Here is a 23,389-nt window from a genome sequence, read left to right on the forward strand (position 1 = left end):
CAGCTGTTACAGGAGGCACTCTAGACAGTTGCAATCCACAAGGCCTGGGCTGGAACCTGGAGTAGAGGCGGGCCCAGGTTCCCCCCAAACCTCCCAACTCCTGATCAGACACAGGAGGAGTTGACCCAGACTGTGGGTTCCACCAGAGGGGAAGATCACTGAGGTGAGCAAATCCGCCAATAAGCGCAGGACCCACCAAGGCAGAGGAGGAACTTTGTCACACTATATATATATATACACACACATATATACACACACATATATACACACACATAGATAGATAGATAGATAGATATAGATATACACACACACACTCGGACCAATGTGTAGAGTCTAAATAAACCCACGATTTGGTTGTTTTAAACTACAGTATGTAGAATAAGGTAAAAAAAATTAAGCTTGCCTTCAAAAATACCACAGAATCTGAACAGTCGCAGCTCAATGGCTGGATAAAGACCAACATTAGAACTAACTGAAAAACATCCTAGTGTAGATTGTATGATTGGGGACAGGCTGGTAATGAGACACGGAGCCTTTTACTCCAGGTCACGGGGTTCAGTTTGGCCCAGGTTGGCAGTGACTGAAGGCTGTTGCTTTCTGATGGCTATGTGAAATGAGTTGGGGGAGGGGTGTCAGCCTAATTCCTACTGGACAGGTGGACACATCACATGCATTTTCTGGTAGCCATAGTAGCAAAGCTAAAGACTAAGGGCCCAACCCTGTTCCCACTGAAGCCAATAATAGCTTTGTTGTTGCCTTCGATAGGAACAGGATTGGGCTATGGATGGACAGGCAAGTGGAGACTGAGTTACCTTTTCATCCCTACAGGTCATCACCCTCCGTCCCAGTGGCAGCCTGGAAAAACAGGGTGAGGAAATATGCACTGCTACAGCCCATGCCTCTGTCTGTCCTGTGAAATGACAGAGGACACCAGTTTGTTGGTGGTGTGATTTCCTCCGAGATCTTTTCCACTTGGCTTATCCAGAACACCTCATTCTGCAAGGCCTGCAACGGGCAAGATGCTCAGGGTACGTAAAGTCGAGTGTGTGTCTGAGGTATTAAATATCAGCATGAACGAACAGCAACATGTTGATGACATCAGACTTCCATTCATTTAAACCCTGAAAAGAGGCGGAAAATACACATAGAACAAGGAGATTGTGGAGATGCAGTTTTGCCTTTTATAATGCAGGGCACAGGAGTGATATTTGTGCTAACCCAGCAGTGGTAACATTCAAAGGGCACGATTAACAGAGTTGCAGGAATAGCTGTGTAAATTCTGCTTTCCCAGTAATCTCTCACAAAGAAAGACGGTGCAGCAAAGGGCACAGCTGCAATACACATCCAGCATCCACACGGCATACAAGATCTGCACTCTGACAGATGGTCAGGCAAAGGATTTCTTCTTTTGCAGCGCACACAGGAACAGGCCAATCCCTCCTGCCAACTCTGTAGTGAATGCACAACATCCAGCAGCGAAGGGGGTGGGGTGGGGACCTTGATCAGCGTGTGGTGAACAGAAACCAGTTACTTTGCAGGGTATAATGAGGTAGAAATTCTTTGTCATGGTCCACTGATGCTCCTCGTACTGCCTTGTGCAATGTCCTAACAGCTGCTCCTTTCACATACTCTGCTCTGGGTATCACCTACCCTCAGGGTAAATGTACCAACACTGTACTTCTTGCAGCTTCAAGCTCAGCACGCCACATAAAAAAGTCTTTGGACTTCTTCTAACATATAAAGGTCAAGGCTGTCATCCTTTACACTTAGTAATCCAGCCTTACCTCTTGCACTAGAGCACTCTAGTTTGTGTCTGGGTGAGATGAAGTGTAAATGTTTTGCTTAGATTTTTATGTTCTTTCTAGTACTTTAATAACAATCTTTTTAGCATAACTATAATTTGTTCTGGACTGTTGATATTTAGGGGGGAACACGTGGTAACTGGCCATCCTGGGAGACGAGAAAGGATGAAGTCAATGGCAAAACTGCCAACCAAGATTTTCACCCAAAGATTCTGCTCCTTTGGAGAGGAAGAGAAAACAAGGAGGGTTAACTGGACCACAGGCACTTCAGATCACAAGGCTGTGGCTTGGGAAGGGCTGTAATCAATCCACAGAGGGGCTGCTGAGGATGGACAGCGGTCTGTGTTGGCACTGAAAGAGTCCTCAAACCTGATGGGCGCTGGAGCATAGCGATCCATTGTTACTGGTTTCAGCCGAGGATAATTGTAGTGGTGGCTGTGTGACATGCACCTTCATCTAATTGGACAGAGAAGTACCGAATTCATTCCACACAGGCATGGAAAGTTAGAATGCGGCAGCAGAGGAGTTAGGGCAGATAAGAGGGCAGCAGTAAAGGAAGCAGAGAGAGCAAAACATGGAATTTCCCTACTAATTCAGGGTAAGTCAGAGTCTTCATGGGAATCTTCACTCCAAGAGGGAAAAAATTCACAGACAATAAAATGACCGACAGAGCTGGAAGCAAAATTCACTAAGGGCTGATGATGCACCAAGTGGGGGTGAATTGAACAGCAGCTGAGACTTTGCACTCTTCAGACATTTCTGTGCCCAGAAAGCTACAGCCTGTACCTCCATCGGGTACTCTGTGTTAGCCGGGAGTATCCTAAGTTCTATTTCAGACTTCACCTGGAACAAAGGATACCACATATTTAGGATCTTAAAATATCTATCTATATATAGTTGTCATTAAAAAAGTGAAACATCTTCTAGGCTGCATGATTGGTTAGCACCTACCCTCCTGGTTATGCTCACGTGCATCATTTTCTTATAGATCCACCTCTGAATAACTGCTTTTTATTTCTATGGTGCCATAAGACACATGGCACTTTACAGACCTGTACGAAGACAAGGAGCTTGCACTCTTACTAGGGTGTAATGACACCAGAGCACAAATAGGGATCGGGTAAGGAAAGAGAAAGCAAAGGGGCTTGATGGAGCAATTTTGATGGCACAGGTAGGTTTAGTTTTAAGTGTCTATTTCCCAGTAGAGTATCTGTGATTGTTTTTTGCTCCCTGCACTAACAAACATATATTAAAACTAGAGGCAAGCCAGATACAACCAAACTGGGGAAAAAGAACAAATAGTGAGAAGGAGGTGGCACAAAGAGGCATAGATGTACCCAAACGCAGAGCTAGAATGACTGCCACCGATGGACTCTGGGAGACGTCACCCGGGAAGGAATTCTTGGCAATACATGCAACAATATCACGTGCACTCTTCTCATTTTCCAGTTATCCTTCCTTGCTGCCATCATGGGTTTCCTGGGTACCCGTAGGCTCCAGTAAATTTTGTAATGGTGGATTTCCAAGTTTCCTTTGGGAGGGGCATCCCAGCTAATGATGATACTGAGAGAACCATCGTGACCAATAGTAAAGTTGCCCTGTCTGAGGTTCTTAGGGGCTTCTGGAGGAAAAGGATCTGCAGGAAAATAGAACATGCAATATTCTGGGTTATTTTAAACATGTCATCCAAATATGAGAATAACCACTGGAAAAGAAAGGAGGCCAACTGAGATATTTCACATGACAGAGAAAGAATACTGGCATAGAGGTTAGGCCTGTGTTTAAGTCTTTACAGAATTAGGTTAGGCCTAACTACCAGCATAAAACACATCAGTATTGTAAATCCTAACTATATTTTAGTAGTATTTGGATCTGCAACTTTGATCCACTGTCATAACTATAGATGGGCTTGGATCCAAATTGCAGCTCCAAATACTACTGAAATTTTGGACCATTTAGACCCACATGTGAACTTTGCAGATTGGGACCACCTGTACTTAGAATTCCTCTCACACCTAGACTCTGTATGAGAAGAACAGCTGTTAGCTGTAACAAAAGAAACAAGGCAACAGATGCATAAGGCAGGGGCAAGGCATCTTAAGAAAAGATGGATGCGAACGACTTGTGATGATTGCTAGGAATGAGCGAAATGGGACAAAGATGAAAGAGTGATCTTGCATGAGGTGAAACATATTAAAGTGTGGTAACAGTGCTAATATGTTCCCCAGTGAAAAAACCTGTATAATTAACAGCAGACAAAGAATGGAAAGGTCGTTTTCCATTGGAACGCCAGCTTGACTCATTAAGCAGCTGCTTTACTACCTTTTTTTTAATCCTGTTCATCTCTTCACCTCTAATTCTCTACAACCTGCCTAGGCTGCACGAACAGCAATGCATAGTTGAAAGGCACAGTACAGACTCCAGTCATCTGCTTACAATGACAGATCAATGGGGTGAACGGTTTGAAATTTTTTATTGTAAAATGATGGATGACCCACGGTGGATGGACTAATGACTGTTTCTGGCCTTCTTTGCTTTAAAAGAGTTGGAGGAATCTCAGAAGGAAAAGTAGCAGATGAGTGTCCACATAGGAAGGAAGGAATTGCCACAGTATATCAGGCCAACAGTATCCTGCTTCTGAAAGCAACCAGGAATGGATGCTTCAGAGAATGGTTCAAAACCCCAGTCATCAACAATTATGCAGTAACATACTGGGACGTGTGGGGGAAGCTTTTGTCTAATACCAGGCAATTAATGGTTAATCTATGGCCTGATGCAGGAGGGTTTAAACTTTTGCTGATGACTTTAGGTTCCGCAAATTAAAACTACCTCATCCTCATGAGTGATGATAAAACACACACATGGTAAAACCAGCATTATTGGCTCTAGGGAGGATTATGCCAGTGCATGGGGTTGCATAAAGACTCCTAAACTATTTCATTTCCAGATGCCAGAGTCGGAAGCACTGAGGGAGCAAAGGCGGCATGACTGGAGCTTCCCCCTAATCTTGATCCCCATCTTGTCATTCTGTCTCCTTGGGTCTGTTGGGAACCAGCATAATTTAGAGCAGCCTTCAGGCTGCTGAGACTTATGACTGGGACTGCACACAGCCAGCCTGGGATTCAGGGATTTCAACAGGGAGTTTTGCACCTCCCTCTGGACCTGCACAGTGTGCTGCTTGGCTGCAGCTGAGAACCTTGCCCTGTAGGCACCTAATGGGACTTGGCCAATTAATCCTCCCTCAGATTATAATGTTTATGGGTTAGGGTAAGAATAATAATGAAAAAAAACAGCAGAGAGCAAGTCTCACCTGTTCCCACCATGTCCCCTAGGTGGGAGGAGAAGAAAATAGACACCAGGAAGGGGACACTTGTATATTTCATCTTATGATGACCCAAAACTTTTATCTCTTCACCTACTCCACAGGTGATGGGTTAGCGGTCCTGGAACAGGTGAAAAGGAGGAAGTTTTAAGATTTTCTAACTGGAAGGAGGAGAGTTACTTGTGGCACCAAACTGGGATCAAGGAGATCTGGGATCTATTCCAATGTCTGCCAGACTTCTTGGGTGACCTTACATAAGTCACATATAGCCTGATCCAAACCCATTGGAGTCAATGCAAAGACTCCAACAGGCTTTGGAGCAGGTTCTTAATCTCTCTCTGCCTCATTTTCCCCACTTGTGAAATGGGGATAACAACAACGCCTGTTCATAGAAGATGTCTTAAAGTAACTTTCTGCAATAATCATGTCTCTTTAAAGAGCCATTCGCAGGCTGTGCCAAGTCTGATTCCAAATGTTGTGTTACTTGGTATAATATATCCCTTTTAGCCAAGGACCTATTTCTGGCTTCCCTAATAAGATGAGTATAGCAGGAGTCCAGCTATCAGGGGGAATGCGTATGGGAAATGTCTCATGTTTAGTCTGCCTGTCCCTTTATCTGCTAATGATCGACATACTCCATCCCTGCCTAAATGCCACTTTTAAAACAATGGCCCAATTTTACACTGAAACCATGGCCCCTTTGTCTTTATGTTCACTGATTAAGTAGCTGTCATGTAGGCTTCCATTCTCCAGCCTGCTATCAGCGCTGAAATTCCTTTCATCTAGGGCCTAAGCTATGCAATGGCAGCTCAGAGCAGTGACCTATGACTTGCTACAGTTCTTAGCTAAGGACATTTGGATTAATTTAGAAGCACAGGTAATTAGTGAAAGATGTTCCCTGCAAATTAGACTAATGGAGTCATAATGGTTAAATTAACATCTACAACTGAGTTTTAAGGTCCCCTGCTATAATGACTATGCAGAAAAGTATCTTACGGTTTTGTTGTCGGTTTTAAGTAAGATGCTTCTTTTGCATGTTAAAGGGCAGGGAGCTACCTACTGAAATAGACCTGATCCTGTGGATATCTTCTGGGCAAGCCATTCCCCTTCTCATCAACCTTTAAGCTGCAAAGACTGGCTACATGAGGAGATAGTCTGGCCTACCTAGGGGAATGATCAGAGCCAATAGTAATGCATAAGAACATGCAAAGACAATAATACTAATATTTTGCTCTTCTGTAGCACCTTGTGACAGAAGATCTCAAAGCACTTTCTCCAAGGAGGAGTTTGTTTCTCAGAAACAGTCCAATATAAATGAAATAGATAATCCAGATACTGGCGCCTGGCCTCCTTGCAGATCTTATAGGTATCTACGTCTTCCCTGAAGGTCTCTCTACCAACCAAGCTGGTCGTTGGCCTTGTATTCCAGGTCGAGGTAATCTAAAGGCTCTCACCTGATTCCTGGCCTTAGCCCCATCAGGTGAGAGGCAGTTAATTAGTCACAGCTGGAGCTAAGCCCACCTTTCTTTAAAAAAGAACAGGAGTACTTGTGGCACCTTAGAGACTAACAAATTTATTTCACCATGATGATGATAGCTCATATCAATTGATTAGACTCTTCCTGTTGGTATGCATACTTCCACCTTTTCATGTTCTCTGTATGTATAAATATCTCCTGTTTGTGTGTTCCATTCTATGCATCTGAAGAAGTGGGCTGTAGCTCACGAAAGGTCATGCTGAAATAAATGTGTTAGTCTCTAAGGTGCCACAAGTACTCCTGTTCTTTTTGCGGATACAGACTAACACGGCTGCTACTCTGAAACCTTTCTTAAAAAGTGTTTGCATCCTGTGACAGGCATCTAAATAAGTGGCCTCTTTTCCATAAATGCTGAGGCCCCATTGAAGTCAATGGGACTGGGTGCATCAGTAAAAAAAATACATGTGTAATTAAGGTTGGGTCAGATCAGACTTACAATTAAGGACCATCACAAACCACACCACCTTCTGCTTCAAGTGCAAGGTACACTTCTTCTCTAACATACACAGAGCAGCAGATATATATCTTAAAAATCCTGACCAAAACACTCCGCTGCAGACATTTCTCACCCAGGCAGAGGATGAGAGAACACATGCATGACAGATGTGAGTCACGTTAACTAACACGCAACTTGAAGGTGCTGAGATACTGCAGTGATTAGTGTGGTATGAGAAACCAATATAGAACAGAACACAACAGGCTCCCTACTCAGTTATCAGGCTCAAGAAGTACAGAATGAAGCCAATCCTGTCTATTCCAGCTGAATGGAAATACTGCTTAGTTAAATTGTCTCCAGGTGCTTCATAAGGTATGTTTCTGCAGCTACTCAGTTACTAATGGTGTAATGTTTGTCATTAGAATTTGCAAATATCACGCCTTGCAAAGCTTCACCACCGTTAGGGCTATGGGACTTCAGGCCCTGATTGTCACAGTTACAGGGCTTGCTGCACCTCTCATCCCTCTCGGGTCTCTCTGAATGTCCCCCTCAGGCATCAAGCCTTGTGCCTTTACCTTAAACAAATAATGCTGGTTTGACAGAGAAAGAGTCCATCGGAGGAAGAAGGTCCAAACCTTCACATAAAACAAACAGGTCCCTATGCTACAGACAAGGAGAGCGCAGTCTTTGGTTTCTCACCTCTAGAGGAGTGGAAATGTTTGCTTGGAGCAGCAAAACCACGTGTGCTGTGGACACTGATTGCAGCTACTCTGAACTGGTCCCATCTGTTTGGTCTTAGGCCGTCTAGCTGCACATTGTCCTCCATCATCTAGAATGTCCAGAATAGAAGATATAGGGTTGGTGCAGCAACCTCCACAATCCAGCCAGGTTTACAAACCCTACAATGGTGACTGTGTGAGTTTGTCTCCTTGTTAGAATAAAGGAATGAAAGTGTCCTCTCCCAGGCGACCTGGGATTGTTCCAGGCTTAGATTCATCCACTTGTAAAGCGGGACATGTGTTGCACAGTTCACACAGTGGAAACTCCATTAGCATAATCCCACCCGCCTCCTTGGACCATTTAGGTGCACAGCAGAACATGTCCCCCACATTGCTCCTTAGGATGGTGCCCTATGCACACCTCCCTGCACCTAACTACCTCTACTGGCTGGGAGGCGAAGGGGTAGGTCATGGCTCTGAGCCCACTGGTGAGTGTGTGTTTCAGGGCCGCTCACTGTGCCCGATATGAGTCTGCTAGACCCCCAGCTAGGGAGCCTTGTCTCTTTAGCTCACGCAATAGCAGCTCATGCTTTCGGCTCTGGAGATCCTCGGTGTATAGGCCAAGAGGGCAGCCGTCACAGGTCCAATTCTCTCCTGCCTCCTGTGGGTGGCCACTAGGGGGCACTGTGAATGTGCCTGGCCAGTACACAGGGGGAGCACAATGGCATGGAGAGGTTTCTGTCACTCTCCCCCATATATGGATCCACGTCGCTGCCAGGTACCAGCCAGGCCTTCATGCTTGAAAAACACATTGAAACCCTCAGAGGAAAGAGGTGGCATCAGAGCAAAATACCCCTGATTACACTTCTTCTCTAGACCAAGCAGCAGGAATAGGAGTTTTGGAGTTTGACCGACACAGATATTTCGGTTAGTAAAAAAGCAGGTTAATAGGCTCTGACAAGTAAATATCCGCTCAGCATCTTGGATTTCTGGGTCTTTCACGGTCCCAATTTTTTAGCATTCTTTGTCATTTCTGCCTCTTACGCAAATGTAGCAGGACAAAATGATGCCACCAGAAGCAGTTTACATCCACAGACAAAGCCAGAGGACTTTAAATGGCGAATGGAAGAGTCACCCAAAATGAGTCAGTCAATTACAATGTCTACCCCATGATTCTTGTGTGTATATGATCTCTCTCCCTACAACATCTGAATGCCTTACAAACATCACTGAGCATACCCTCACCACTCCCCTGTGCTGGGGAAGTGTTATTAGCTCCACTTTACAGAAGGGGAAACTGAGGCATGGAGAGACTGGGATTTACCCAAGGTCACACAGAAGATCCACAGCAGAGCCAGGAAGTCACTCCAGATTTCTCAAGTCCTAGTCTAGTGCTTTAACCACAAGGCCAGCCAGCCTCTTTCTAGCCAGCCTTCCTTCTCCATTAGCTACTGTACGGATAAGGTTCGAATAGGCAGAAGTAACCATCTTGCTGCAGTGTCAGTAACTGGAATAACCAGCTCAGTGGCCCAGAGTTCTACAGTTGCTAGTGAAATGACCCTCCCTCAAGTTGTTTAAATAATGTGGGTATCACCTGTCGAGAACACGCTCATAAACAAGTTGTTTCATAAACCCTTTTCCTCTCTAAAAGAGTGGAGATAAGTAGATACAGCAGGCACACGCCCTTTGGATTCCCATATGTTCTACTGCCTATGAAGATGCATTCTGCATAAATAATCATATATATGGAACTAACCAATCTTTCCATCTGCCATTCTGTAGCTTCGTCTTCCCTGGGCTGAATCCTGTAGTTCCACCTTTTCTGCGGGATATAAAATACAGGCTCCACAGACATGTTGCATTTGGATTCTATGATACTTCAAGGGTCCACTGGAGTCCTCGAGAAAGGCGAGGTCTAGGCTTTAATGGGACACCTGAAAATGACAAACAGGCAGAGAGAACACAGCTGCAGCAGCGTATGTGGAGGAGGGGTAGTAATCAGGTGGGCTCAGAGGTGGATTATGGTGTTTTGGGGCCCTGTGCCAGAGCAAATGGGGGCCCCTCCCTGCCTCTTTTGCCTGCAGTCCCCCCCCCAGTCCCTCCCCTGGCTCTCCTGCTGGGAAAATGGGGTCAGGGCACAGGGGCTTGCTCTGCCCCCACCCAGTGCTCCTGCTGGGGAGTGGAAGCAGGGCATGGGGGCTTCCCCCTGCTCTCCAGCAGGATTGCCAGGAAGACGGGTGGAGTGGGGTCGGGGTGCGGGGCCCCCCAATTGGACGGGGCCCCTAGGCACAGGTCCTGTTGGCCCAGTGGCTAATCCGCTACTGCGTGGTTGTGTGAATTTTAGTTGAAATGCGCCTGACTGGGAGCCCAGGAGCCTCAAGTCCTTTGTGTTTGCACAAAATGGCATGACACGTAGCAGCGAACGTTCCCACTGACAGTGTCGACTCTCAGCCCTCACCGAAGGACCACCCAGGAGGCAAGAGGATAGTTGGGTCCCTGAGGTCAGTTCCTCCCTTGGCCTCTACGCAGAGGTGCCACTTAGTGTTAACTCTGGGAGTGTGCTTTGTGACACAGACACGAGAATGAAACAAGACAGGCCACTTCACATGGGCCACCTCAGAGCCAGGAGCGGGGTAGGCACTGCTGACCTGGGGTGCACTCAGACTGAGGACGTGTGGCAGGGTGCCACCCTGGAGCATGCCCGGTCCGGCCCCAGCGTGGCCTGGCAGGCACACCACCCTCAGTTCCCTCTTGCTTCTCCCAAATCACTTGTTCCCAGCCCAAAGTACTGAGTCAGATTACCCTCCACAGGTCCAATTTATTATGTCTTTACATAAGAACATAAGAACGGCCGTACTGGGTCAGACCAAAGGTCCATCCAGCCCAGTGTCCTGTCTACCAACAGTGGCCAATGCCAGGTGTCCCAGAGGGTGTGAACCTAACAGGTAATGATCAATTGATCTCTCTCCTGCCATCCATCTCCACCCTCTGACAAACAGAGGCTAGGGACACCATTCCTTACCCCTCCTAGCTAATATCCATTAATGGACTTAACCTCCATGAATTTATCTAGTTCTCTTTTAAACCCTGTTATAGTCCTAGCCTTCACAACCTGCTCAGGCAAGGAGTTCCACAAGTTGACTGTGCGCTATGTGAAGAAGAACTTCCTTTTATTTGTTTTAAACCCGCTGCCCATTAATTTCATTTGGTGACCCCTAGTTCTTGTATTATGGGAATAAGTAAATAACTTTTCCTTATCTACTTTCTCCACATCACTCATGATTTTATATACTTCTATCATATCCCCCCTTAGTCTCCTCTTTTCCAAGCTGAAAAGTCCTAGCCTCTTTAATCTCTCCTCATATGGGACCCATTCCAAACCCCTAATCATTTTAGTTGCTGTTCTCTGAACCTTTTTCTAGTGCCAGTATATCTTTGCGATGAGGAGACCACATCTGTACGCAGTATTCAAGATGTGGGCATACCATCGATTTATATAAGGGCAATAATATATTTTCCTTCTTATTCTCTATCCCCTTTTCAGTGATTCCTAACATCATGTTTGCTTTTTTGACCGCCTCTGCACACTGCGTGGACATCTTCAGAGAACTATCCACGATGACTCCAACATCTTTTTCCTAATTTTATAGTTGGGGTTATAGTGGTTCTTCCCACCACTGGGATGTTAAATGTTATATTATGGTCACTATTTCCAAGCAGTCCTGTTATAGTTACCTCTTGGACCAGCTCCTGTGCTCAGGACTAAATCTACAGTTGCCTCTCCCCTTGTGGGTTCCCATACCAGCTGCTCCAAGAAGCAGTCATTTAAAGTATTGAGAAATTTTGTCTCTGCATTTCATCCTGAGGTGACATGTTCCAAGTCAATATGGGGATAACTGAAATCCCCCACTATTATTGAGTTCTTAATTTTGATAGCCTCTCTAATTTCCCTTAGCATTTCATCATCACTATCACTATCCTGGTCAGGTGGTCGGTAATAGATCCCTAATGTTATATTCTTATTAGAGCATGAAATTACTATCCATAGAGATTCTATAGAACATGTGGATTCACTTAAAATTTTTACTCCATTTGATTCTACATTTTCTTTCACATATAGTGCCACTCCCCCCCGCCCCCACATGACCTGTTCTGTCCTTCTGATATACATACATACAGTTTATAAATGTAATCCTTCTGCCCATCTGAGTTGGCAGCAACAAGGGCTGGGTTCAGTATCTAAGGGTTCCATTTCCATAACGCGATGCAAAACCGGCTTGAGCCCCCACCCAGTGACCTGGGACAATTACATACCACCCCCCGGGCACCTCTGAGGCAATACTTCCCCTCTCGCAAGCACGGAGTCTGAGTGTAGCAAAATCCTTTTAATAAAGGAGGGAAACAATGCAGCATTATGTTGGGGAAACACCACAAACAGGATTCATAACACAAACCATGAGCAAAAGACACACTCCCAAGTAAGTTTGGCAGTATCCTTTTCCCCTCAGGGTCTTAAGTCCAACAACCCAAAAGATCACCCCAAAGTCCCAAAAGTCTAACACCCCCAAAGTCTCTTGAGTCCAACAACCCAAAAGTCTCTGTCCCTGGCCAGTGCAGCCCCAGAGTTAAAAATTTTATCTGCAGAGTTTTACCCCCTGGCCTGGGTGGAAATGGGGGGGGAAGAAGGGGCACACAGGGTGTTAAGGGGCACCTTACATGGTCCAAGGCTGACTGCCCCACCTCTCTGTGTGGCTCTGCTGCAACCTTCACCACGAGTCGCTCCACTCCACCAGCTGTCCTGTGAGCCGCTCCAGCTGTCCCACAAACTGCTCCGCTCTGCTCCACTCAGCCCCGCTCCGCTTCACTCCACTCACCGTCCCCTGGGCTGCTCCAACTGTCCCGCAAACTGCTCAGCTCTGCTCCACTCGCTGTCCCACTCCAACCATCCTGCAAACTGCTCTGCTCTGCTCACTGTCCCATGGGCCACTCCAACCATCCCACAAACTGCTTGGCTCCACTAGCCACTTAGCAATATATCTTCAGGCTCCCCCACTAGTTAACACAGCACTCAGTGATCTCAGCTCTTAGTAATCATAGCTCTTTAATGATTTCAGCTAATAGTAGGGGAGCCCCACTGCTGGTGCACCATTGGCCCAAAGCAAATTCAGCACAGCAGCCTGTAACTAGACTCTTAATAGAATCAGAATTAGCTCTGCTATTTAACAGCAGAGAGAGAGAAGAAGGTGCAATTGGTGCCCTCAAAGGGGACCCATCCCACCAGGTACACATTCCTATCCTGCACCTCTCTCCATTCACTGGGGTTTGGAACCCATGTCCCTTGTCTAGCAAGTGCTACTTAGTTGATGGTGAGTCCCTCTGTCATAAAACAGTTCCATTGGCCTTGATTCACATAATCAGAGTAACAACACTTTATTCTTCCTGCCTCAATAACAGAGAAACTGGGGACCCCACTGCAGCCAAAGTGACCATTTGGGCAGCTGTGGGCTCATGCTAGATGGGGTGGGTGTCCTATGCAAACAAGACCAGCCCCTGAAGTTCTTTTCCACAACTCACCACAATTCACCACCAGATGTCAGGGCTCATCCTGACTCTGCTTACATCAACATACAGTTTCTTTTGGCTCATCAGGCCCACACCCTTCCCTCTGGCTAAGAGAGTCCACCATCCTCCGCCCTGGGGCTGTGCCTTGCTACCCCCACTCCCCAGCTAAGGGATTCCACCATCCTCCGCCCTGGGGCTGTGCCCTGCTACCCCCACTCCCCAGCTAAGGGATTCCACCATCCTCTGCCCTGGGGCTGTGCCCTGCTACCCCCCCAGCTAAGGGATTCCACCATCCTCCGCCCTGGGGCTGTGCCCTGCTACCCCCCCAGCTAAGGGATTCCACCATCCTCCGCCCTGGGGCTGTGCCCTGCTACCCCCCCAGCTAAGGGATTCCACCATCCTCCGCCCTGGGGCTGTGCAATGGTTCAACCCAGCTTCCCCATTTCACCAGTAACCAGGCTGCACTCCAGCCCTCTTTCACAGATCCTCTCTTGGTTCTCAGAGGCTTCTGTTTTTACCTCGCCCACCCCAGGAGGCCTGTATGTCACATGACCACCTGGAGGTGAGCTGAGTATCACAGGTGGGGCTGGACCCATCTCCCCTTTAAGGACCAGTCGCCTTGTGACAGGCGGATTGGTGAAGGGCTCTGTACTCTGTTCCCAGTAGCTAAGCACACACCCAGCCCCGCCCCACCGTTAGCAGATCACACAGCGCCCACTCCCCTGCATCAGTGTGAACATTTACCAAGAAAAGACAGTAAAATGTTATTCAACACAAGAAGATTAAGCCGTCTAGATTTTTCACAGGCCGCCACGTTCTTTAGCTGTCAGAGAGCTGCCACAGAATAACGGCTATTGTTTCTGTAACAATAATGACCTCTGATTACTGCAGAGAACACTAATTCATCATGATGCAGAACGACAGGTTAGCCCAGAGCAGCAGAGAACTCGGCCGCTTTACCTTTGAACACGTTTGCTGAAGCTGACAGGTGTATCCACACCAGTTTGAACAGCGCTTCTTTGTCACCAGGCATTCTACATCAAGACCGCAGCTCTGCACACAGGCAGCGACAAAGCCCCAAGCCCAGTGTGGTGGGGGGCATTTCTCCTGCTTCACTGTCCGAAGAGACCTCAGGAACCCGCAGCTGGCCAGGCACTCGGGATGGCTCTGGGCACATGAGAACAAACGTTACTGAAGAACACGGAAGATGGGAACAGGAGTTTTCATAAGGGGTCAGCTAAGCTGTGTGGGCAGATGAGCTCTAAAGTGACAACTTACCCTGTTCTGTTCTACTCTGGTTCTTATACAGCCCCCATCACATTGCTAGCGGAGTGCCTGTCCTGTGCACCGGCACTCCATGAGGTGTGTGGACAATCGTGCCCAAAGGAGGGAGCAGTAATAAGTGAAATAGTTGGGCTCATACGTATTTGCACTGATTCGGGGGCGTCAGGAGCCCACCTACACTAACATGTGGTGCTCTCTATATTAACTCCCAAAAACGAGTATTTGTAAAGGGAATTGTAGCATGTGCTTTGCACAGCTGCCCATCATGCAGCTTATGGCCCAAAGTCTGGCGGCCATCAGAAACCCTGCACACAGCCTGGGGGCACAGGATGGACCACTGTGCCCTAGTTTGGGTACCCTCTAGAATCCACAGAAGCCCCTTTACAGGCCTCATGAACAGCAGCACTCATTTTCTGAGGGGGCAGAGAGGAATGATCCACCCCCCATTCTGACCCACCAATGACAGAACAGCAACTTCCCTCCTTGCCCTCTTCCTCCTCCCCCCCCCCCCCCAGGTTATTCCTGCTCCCAGCTGTAGATGGTGGTTCCAGAGACTACAGGTAGAAAATATTTGAATTTGGGAGTTTGAATGGGGTCTCCCCATGTCTACAAACTGGTGTGTTTTTTAAATAGCCCTGGATTCTGAAATCTCTCCAACGCAGAGGAAATCCTGCATGAATTTTGAAACCTATCCCAGATCTACAGCAACCTGAGAAGAAACCATACTTTGTGCTTCCTGTGACACTGGGCCTTCTGTGCATCCCATGGCTCTGTGCATGGCTGCAGGCACTGCACAGGGAGATACAGTTAGTGAAAAAATGTGCAGCCAGCTTTATATTTATCTCTAGGCATCCGTATACCACCCATCATAGCGTCTGAGCTCTGAGTAACTGGACTTCAACCTGCGGAACTGTCAGCTCAGGACCTGTCATTAGCACTCAGTTCATTCAAACCAATTTAAAAAAACCAAACAGAAAAACACAGCCTGCTGGGAACTTACATGGCTGGCTGATTACAGGAGAAAATGGATGCCACAAGTGATCATATATAGGGTCCAGACCTGTGTTCATTTCTCATACACTCAGAACTCTCATTGACTTCAATGCAATTTGCAAATTGAAAGCCTATTCCGACTGAAGTCAATGTAAGCTTTGCCATTGACTTTAACTGGCGCTGATAATATTATGTAATGCCAACAGACCCCAGGTGTCAATGAGCAGGATCGAAACAGGGACCTCTGGAGCTTAGTGCATGAACCTCTACCTCATGAGCTAAAAGCCAATAACCTGTTAGCTAAGGCTGTAGATCTGACTCATTAATTGCTCTCTAAATGGTCTTGGTGCCACTAGATGGGACAGAACATCACACCCAGGTGGTGTGTGGGTTACAATTACATAGGCTCAATTCTCCATTGTCCAGCAGCATGTGAAAGTCACACCAGTGCAAAATGCTAGTACATCAGAACGCGAGCATTTTTACACTCACTTGGCACTAGTGTAACTGACGACACAAAGTTCAGGGAAATGAAAAAAATCGGACCCTTTAACTTTTGGCCAGGTGAGATTTTCCCAGAACTAACTTGTTTGCACATGGAAGCAGGAATGCCATCAAACCAAATAATTCTAATTACAATACAAACACCAGCCCAGTGTGTGACATCCACTTAAACGGGGTGAAAGCCAAAGCAAATATTTCAGAGTGACTTAAATTATTTACAGTGAAAACATTGCTAGGATGCTGCTCGGCACAGAGAAGAGCCTACTGCATAGTTTCAAGTCAGCATTTATTGACCTAATTCTGTTTATCACCAATGCATGATGTTTTCACTTAATCTTCCAATTTTCCATGAATTCAGAAAGTTTCTTGAATTTAAAAATAAAAAGAAGAAAAGCCCAAATGGGACAATTTCTTAAAATAATCCATTAAAGAATAAAATGTAGAGAAATGAATTTAAAATAAATGTGTGTTTCCTCAGGAAAAACATTCCCAGACTTGAATTGTGCACTGAAAAAATAAAAGAACACAATAAATAAACGTCTTTCTCTTGTTTGTGTTGGCTTCATGACATAAGGACTGATAAATAGGTTGAGATAAAAGAGCAGCTGGAAGACGTCTTTTTATTTTTTTATTTTTTTGCTCTTTTAAGTATGAATAAAACTAGTGTATCAGTATTAACATCACTACATCCAGTTCTTCTCCTCCAATGGTTCTGAATTGCTTCGTGAAAGTGATAAAGGGTGTAACATTACAGATGGCATTCTCCTTTTTGAATCAACCCTGAGGTTATTCTGTTGATTTCAATTGAGTTACCCAAGGATAAATTCAACTCATGTCTATTTAAAAAAAACCCAACAGATAGCACTCTTCAATCAACTTCATGATATCGCTGCTGTTATTTAGCAGCTCTAAGTGCAACCAGACCATAAAAGTTATTTAGCGGCTTCTTACACTGCACTTTGCCACTACAGTTGTTACTCCCTACACAAGTTGTTCGAAATCATCCAGCTGACAGCTCAAGAGATCCAGTACCTTGACTACTGGTGCTGCTGATGCAATCAAGGCCCAAGCCAGCCTCCTATAAAGCTTTCCTTTAATCAGTGCTGACACGCACCTTAGATTTCACTTCAAAAGGTGCCAGAAGAACTACTTGGAGTCTGTGGCTTATCATCAAGAGGACAGAATATTATTTTGTCAGTGGGTCAGAGCTATGACCTCAACAGTTTACATGATTCTCAGAACTTGACAGAAGTAACAAAGGGACCCGCTGTCACTATCAAATCCACATTTACTCCTTGAATTCTGTACCAAGTATCTGTGTGTAGAGGAATTGCGTCTGTTCTGCTACAAGTGAGTAGCAAGGGCAAAAATTCTACAGCGCTGGCCAGAGGGCATTCAACTTTCATGGCATTCAGCTTTCCATATACACCACTGTAACTAAGGCCTTGATTCAGCAAGGCTCTTACATAAGAACATAAGAACAGCCATACTGGGTCAGATCAAAGGTCCATCCAGCGCAGTATCCTGTCTACCAACAGTGACCAATATCAATGCCCCAGAGGGAGTGAACCTAACAGATAATGATCAAGTGATCTCTCTCCTGCCATCCATCTCCACCCTCCGACAAACAGAGGCTAGGGACACCATTCCTTACCCATCCTGGCTAATAGCCATTAATGGACTTAACCTCCATGAATTTATCTAGTTCTCTTTTAAACCCTGTTATAGTCCTAGCCTTCACAACCTCCTCAGGCAAGGAGTTCCACAAGTTGACTGTGCGCTGTGTGACGAGGAACTTCCTTTTATTTGTTTTAAACCTGCTGCCCATTAATTTCATTTGGTGACCCCTAGTTCTTATATTATGGGAACAAGTAAATAACTTTTCCTTATTCACTTTTTACACACCATTCATGATTTTATAGACCTCTATCATATCCCCCCTTAGTCTCCTCTTTTCCAAGCTGAAAAGTCCTAGCCTCTTTAATGTCTCCTCATATGGGACCCGTTCCAAACCCCTAATCATTTTAGTTGCCCTTCTCTGAACCTTTCCTAATGTGTATCTTTTTTGAGACGAGGAGACCACATCTGTATGCAGTATTCAAGATGTGGGATTACCATGGATTTATATAAAGGCAATAAGATATTCTCCGTTTTATTCTCTAGCCCTTTTTTAATGATTCCTAACATCCTGTTTGCTTTTTTGACTGCTGCTGCACATTGCGTGGACGTCTTCAGAGAACTATCCACGATGACTCCAAGATCTCTTTCCTGATTAGTTGTAGCTAAATTAGTCCCCATCATATTGTATGTATAGTTGGGGTTATTTTTTCCAATGTGCATTACTTTACATTTAGCCACATTAAATTTCATTTGCCATTTTGTTGCCCAATCACTTAGTTTTATGAGATCTTTTTGAAGTTCTTCACAGTCTGCTTTGGTCTTAACTATCTTGAGCAGTTTAGTATCATCTGCAAACTTTGCCACCTCACTGTTTACCCCTTTCTCCAGATCATTTATGAATAAGTTGAATAGGATTGGTCCTAGAACTTGACCCTAGTTACCCCTCTCCATTCTGAGAATTTATCATTAATTCCTACCCTTTGTTCCCTGTCTTTTAACCAGTGCTCAGTCCTTGAAAGGACCTTCCCTCTTATCCCATGACAACTTAATTTACATAAGAGCCTTTGGTAAGGGACCTTGTCAAAGGCTTTCTGGAAATCTAAGTACACTATGTCCACTGGATCCCCCTTGTCCACATGTTTGTTGACCCCTTCAAGGAACTCTAATAGATTATTAAGACACGATTTCCCTTTACAGAAACCATGTTGACTTTTGCCCAACAATTTATGTTCTTCTATGTGTCTGACAATTTTATTCTTTGCTATTGTTTTGACTAATTTACCCGGTACCAACATTAGATTTACCGGTCTGTAATTGCCGGGATCACCTCTAGAGCCCTTTTTAAATATTGGCGTTACATTAGCTATCTTCCAGTCATTGGGTACAGAGGCTGATTTAAAGGACAGGTTACAAACCCTAGTTAATAGTTCGCAAATTCACATTTGAGTTCTTTCAGAACTCTTGGGTGAATGCCATCCGATCCCGGTGACTTGTTACTGTTAAGTTTATCAATTAATTCCAAAACTTCCTCTAAAAAGAACAGGAGTAATTGTGACACCTTAGAGACTAACAAATGTATTTCAGCATGAGCTTTCGTGGGCTACAGCTCACTTCTTCGGATGCATAGAATGGAACACCTACAAAGGACAGCTCAGGTTTGGGAATCTCCCTAACATCCTCAGCTGTGAAGACTGAAGCAAAGAATTCATTTAGTTTCTCCGCAATGACTTTATCATCTTTAAGTGCTCCTTTTGTACCTCGATCATCTAGGGGCCCCACTGATTATTTAGCAGGCTTCTTGCTTCTTATGTACTTAAAAAACATTTTGTTATTACCTTTGGAGTTTTTGGCTAGCCATTCTTCAAACTCCTCTTTGGCTTTTCTTATTACACTCTTGCACTTAATTTGGCAGTGTTTATGCTCCTTTCTATTTACCTCACTAGGATCTGACTTCCACTTTTTAAAAGGAAGTCTTTTTATCTCTCACTGCTTCTTTTACATGCTTGTTAAGCCACGGTGGCTCTTTTTTAGTTCTTTTACTGTGTTTTTTAATTTGGGGTATAAATTTAAAATTGGGCCTCTATTATGGTGTCTTTGAAAAGTATCCATGCAGCTTGCAGGGATTTCACTCCAGTCACTGTACCTTTTAATTTCTGTATAGTTCATTTTTGCATAGTTCCCCTTTCTGAAATTAAATGCCACAGTGTTGGGCTGTTGAGGTGTTCTTCCCACCACAGGCATGTTAAATGTTATTATATTAATGTCACTATTTCCAAGCGGTCCTGTTATAGTTACTTCTTACAAACCACTGAAGTCAATTATGTGCTTAAAATTAAGGGTTTGCTGGTACAGATCTAACAACAAACCAGCAAACTCTAGACAAGGTCTAAGGCCTGATTCAGCAAAGCACATGCTTAATTTTAAGCACATATTTGACTTTAATGGGACTTAAATGTTTTGCTGAATCAGGGCCTTCGTTATACTGGGGTATATATGCAAAGTGGCACCTTTGATTTCAGTGACATTGACATGGATTTATCCTGGTAAAAGTGAAAAGCAGAATCTGGGCCCCTATTCTTTGTCTGGCACTTTTTCCTTATCATGAAAGACCACATGCCCATAAAGTGCTACGCTGATAATGATTAGAGATAGTCCAAAAATGGGCTGTTTCTATGGAGAAATTTGATTTTTTGTTCGAAAAGCAAAAACTGGAAGTTTGTCCAAAAATATCTTGAAATATTCCCGCTGAAAGCAGAACATCCAAACAAAAATAAAATTGTTTTGTCAAAACCACAGGTTTCCATTGAGAACCAGATTTCACCAGCCCTAATACTATACTATGGATTTCCCTGTGTGCAGTGAAACAAGGGCCTCAGATCCTCTGCGGGATCATGAAAACTGACTTCTCTGTAAGCCATACTTCCACTGCACCGGCCCTTTCAGTTGCAGGAGCTTAGGCCCAGCCCTGCCTATGTTTGACGCTCGATCCAGCACTCCACCAGTGTCAATGCAAATATCAGCTGTTAATCTGTCTACAGCTGTGTTCCCCTATAGAGTGCTACAGCTGAACCAGAGCACAGCAGGATGCTTTTCAACACCTTCACACTTTTTGCTGCTGGTGCTCAGGAAACTGCTGAGAAGGAAACCAACACACTGCAGGAGGCTGAATGTTTAGTTTCATTTTTTGACTGTCTATCAGAAAAGTGCAAAGGACTGATACAGAAGCTGATTTCCCTGTTTTGGAAAACACCTTACAATCTCTATGCTCTCTGGTCCTTACTCAGGCAAATTCCCACTGATGCCATCAAGAGGTTTGCCCAAGACTGCAAGATAGGAGCTTTGGACTATTTTAACTGCTTAACATTTAAGTACATTTGAGATAGAAAATCATTAATGACTGTGTATTGAAAAGGCTGTTTATCAGTCAGGGAGGATTCTATAATTACTAGCAACAACTGTGATTAATTATGGCTATTGCCTGTTGGCTTCAACCATCAGAGGTTTAGACTTAAACTGTCCTGTAACTTGTTCCAGCTGTTCACCATGTCAATACACTGACAATCACTGTCCATTCTTCTTACTAGCCTGTGGCCCTAACCAGGTCTCACTGAAGTCAGCAGATGTCTTTCCATTGGCTTCAGTGGGAGCTGGATTGGGCTGCTGGGCAGAGCAGGTGGAAAGGAAAAAGCAGATCACCTGGTCTGCAGGATACATACGTGGCTTCCAAAAATGCCTCCACTCTTGTGCCCTAGGGCAGGAGCAGAATCTCATTATCTACACTTTACAGATGGGGAAACTGAGGCACAGACATTAAGTGTTACCCACACAAAATTCTCTGTTACACACCCTCTAGGGCATCCACCTTTACCCAGTTCCTAGGGCTCAGGGTGTAATTTTCTGCAGGTTTGCAGGACCTTTTACCTTACACACTAATATCCTTATCCTCTCTGTATTGACAATTACCAAGCAGAATACACATGCTAAGCATACAGTGCTACGCTCACCAATCCTTATCGGGCCAGCGAACTTTCCCCGTTGGCCAGGCAAGGTCAATCTCATCTGGATTCTGGTTGCTGCACATCTTGGTCGTGCAGAGGATTCTTAGCAGCTCTGATTTTAGGCTGTGTCTCGGATGTGAGTTCTTCTTCTTCCAGGTCTTTCCTTTTCCTTCTTCTTCGTTTTCTGTTCCTTCTCTGCTGGTCTCCTTCTTGGACCCCAGTCTATATAGTGAAACCTGAACCCTGCTTAGCTATGTCCTTAACCATTTATTTTACTAAAATTTTACTAGCCAATCCTAACAAAATTCTCAAAACAATCATACCCCACCACCTTAATTAATTTCCTAGCAAAATTAATTATGTAACAGAGAGAAACAATCAAAGAACCAGACAGAGATCGTACAGACAAATAATAGAGAAGTGAGGACCATAATGACAAAACAATAAAGAAATGAGGATTTCACAACCACAACTATTGAGAAGTGGTTTCTTGCCAGACAGGCTGCTATCAAACTACGTTTTCTTTAACCAACTTAAGAGCTGTTTCTTTATCTGGTGATAGTGGGTGCCATTAAGACTGGGTGTCCTTCTTACCAGCCTGATATTACATTGTTTTAATGTAATTTAGATGGAATGGGAGGATGTGACTTACTGCTTCTCAGTTCATGGCTGCTGCTTTTTTAATCTGGCTGCGGATGAAGGCCTTGGGCTTTAGGCCTTACAATCTGGCTACAGGCCTTACAATCTGGCTGCAGACAATGGCCTTATCCTTACATAAGGACCAAGCTTTCCAACTTTGGTGTCTACAGTCAGGCATCAGTAGTAAACTTCTTGTGAGGCACCTAAAATGTAGGCCAGATTTTCCAAGGTGCTGACCTCTCACAGTTCCTACTGAAATCAATGTACTTGTGCAGCTGGGCATGATAGCCGAATCTGGCCTATGGTCTTCTTCCCAAAGCCAGCATGAGTCATGGGCTGGAGCTGCAATTAGTACTCAGGTGGTATGATGTTCAGTGCAGTGCTGACTCCACTAGATGCAGAGAAATACAGTTGTTGGTACTTCTCAAAGTGGCATTGAAACACACAAATTCACTGCAGTTTTGGTATGTGGAGAGACCCAGACAATTGCCACCTGCAACTCAGTACGAAATCCTGACCAGGAGGAAAATGACTCATGTGAAATCTGGAGTGAGACATCATGTAATGCTCTCCTATGGCCACAGACACATTTATATTTCTCCCCACTAGTTCTCCCAGCTGACGTCAGCTTTTCCATCAGTTTGTCCTAATAATTAGAAGAGTTTTTAGAACCTAAGTAGAATATAATTCCAAAAGAAAACATCCCACTACTCCTATTTTATTGCTGATTTGGCTTCGCTGAGCTCCAGCTCAGAGCTGGGTTTTTAATGTACTTTGTTTTACTGTGCTGGCTTCACCTGGGTACCTCCTGCAGCTTTCAAAATCAGCCTGAGAAAACAGACCTTCACACTGAGTGAGAAGAAAACATACCAGCAAACCATCCTCCAAGGGCAAGCAGGTGGGTTCATACCCCACAGCATAAATGGCAGGGGAGGGACTCTCCACACAGATCTCCCTGCTTCCTCTGAGAGCA

At 44.9% G+C, this 23,389-nt stretch overlaps 1 long non-coding RNA gene across 2 annotated transcripts in view; it reads right to left on the reverse strand.

Moving 5' to 3' along the window:
• The window catches only part of LOC120371849, a 32,738-nt gene extending 10,908 nt beyond the window's left edge, over positions 1–21,830 (reverse strand). For both annotated transcript variants that reach the window (XR_005584611.1, XR_005584612.1), the window contains exons 1-5: positions 21,784–21,830; positions 14,339–14,545; positions 9,573–9,750; positions 7,797–7,926; positions 5,113–5,245 (exon numbers count right to left, since the gene is read on the reverse strand). This is a non-coding gene — a long non-coding RNA (uncharacterized LOC120371849). The remainder of the gene's footprint in view (positions 1–5,112; positions 5,246–7,796; positions 7,927–9,572; positions 9,751–14,338; positions 14,546–21,783) is intronic.
• Between the last annotated feature and the right edge of the window lie 1,559 nt (positions 21,831–23,389).

Source organism: Mauremys reevesii, linkage group 9 (assembly GCF_016161935.1).
Source record: "Mauremys reevesii isolate NIE-2019 linkage group 9, ASM1616193v1, whole genome shotgun sequence".
Taxonomy (NCBI): Eukaryota; Metazoa; Chordata; order Testudines; family Geoemydidae; genus Mauremys; species Mauremys reevesii.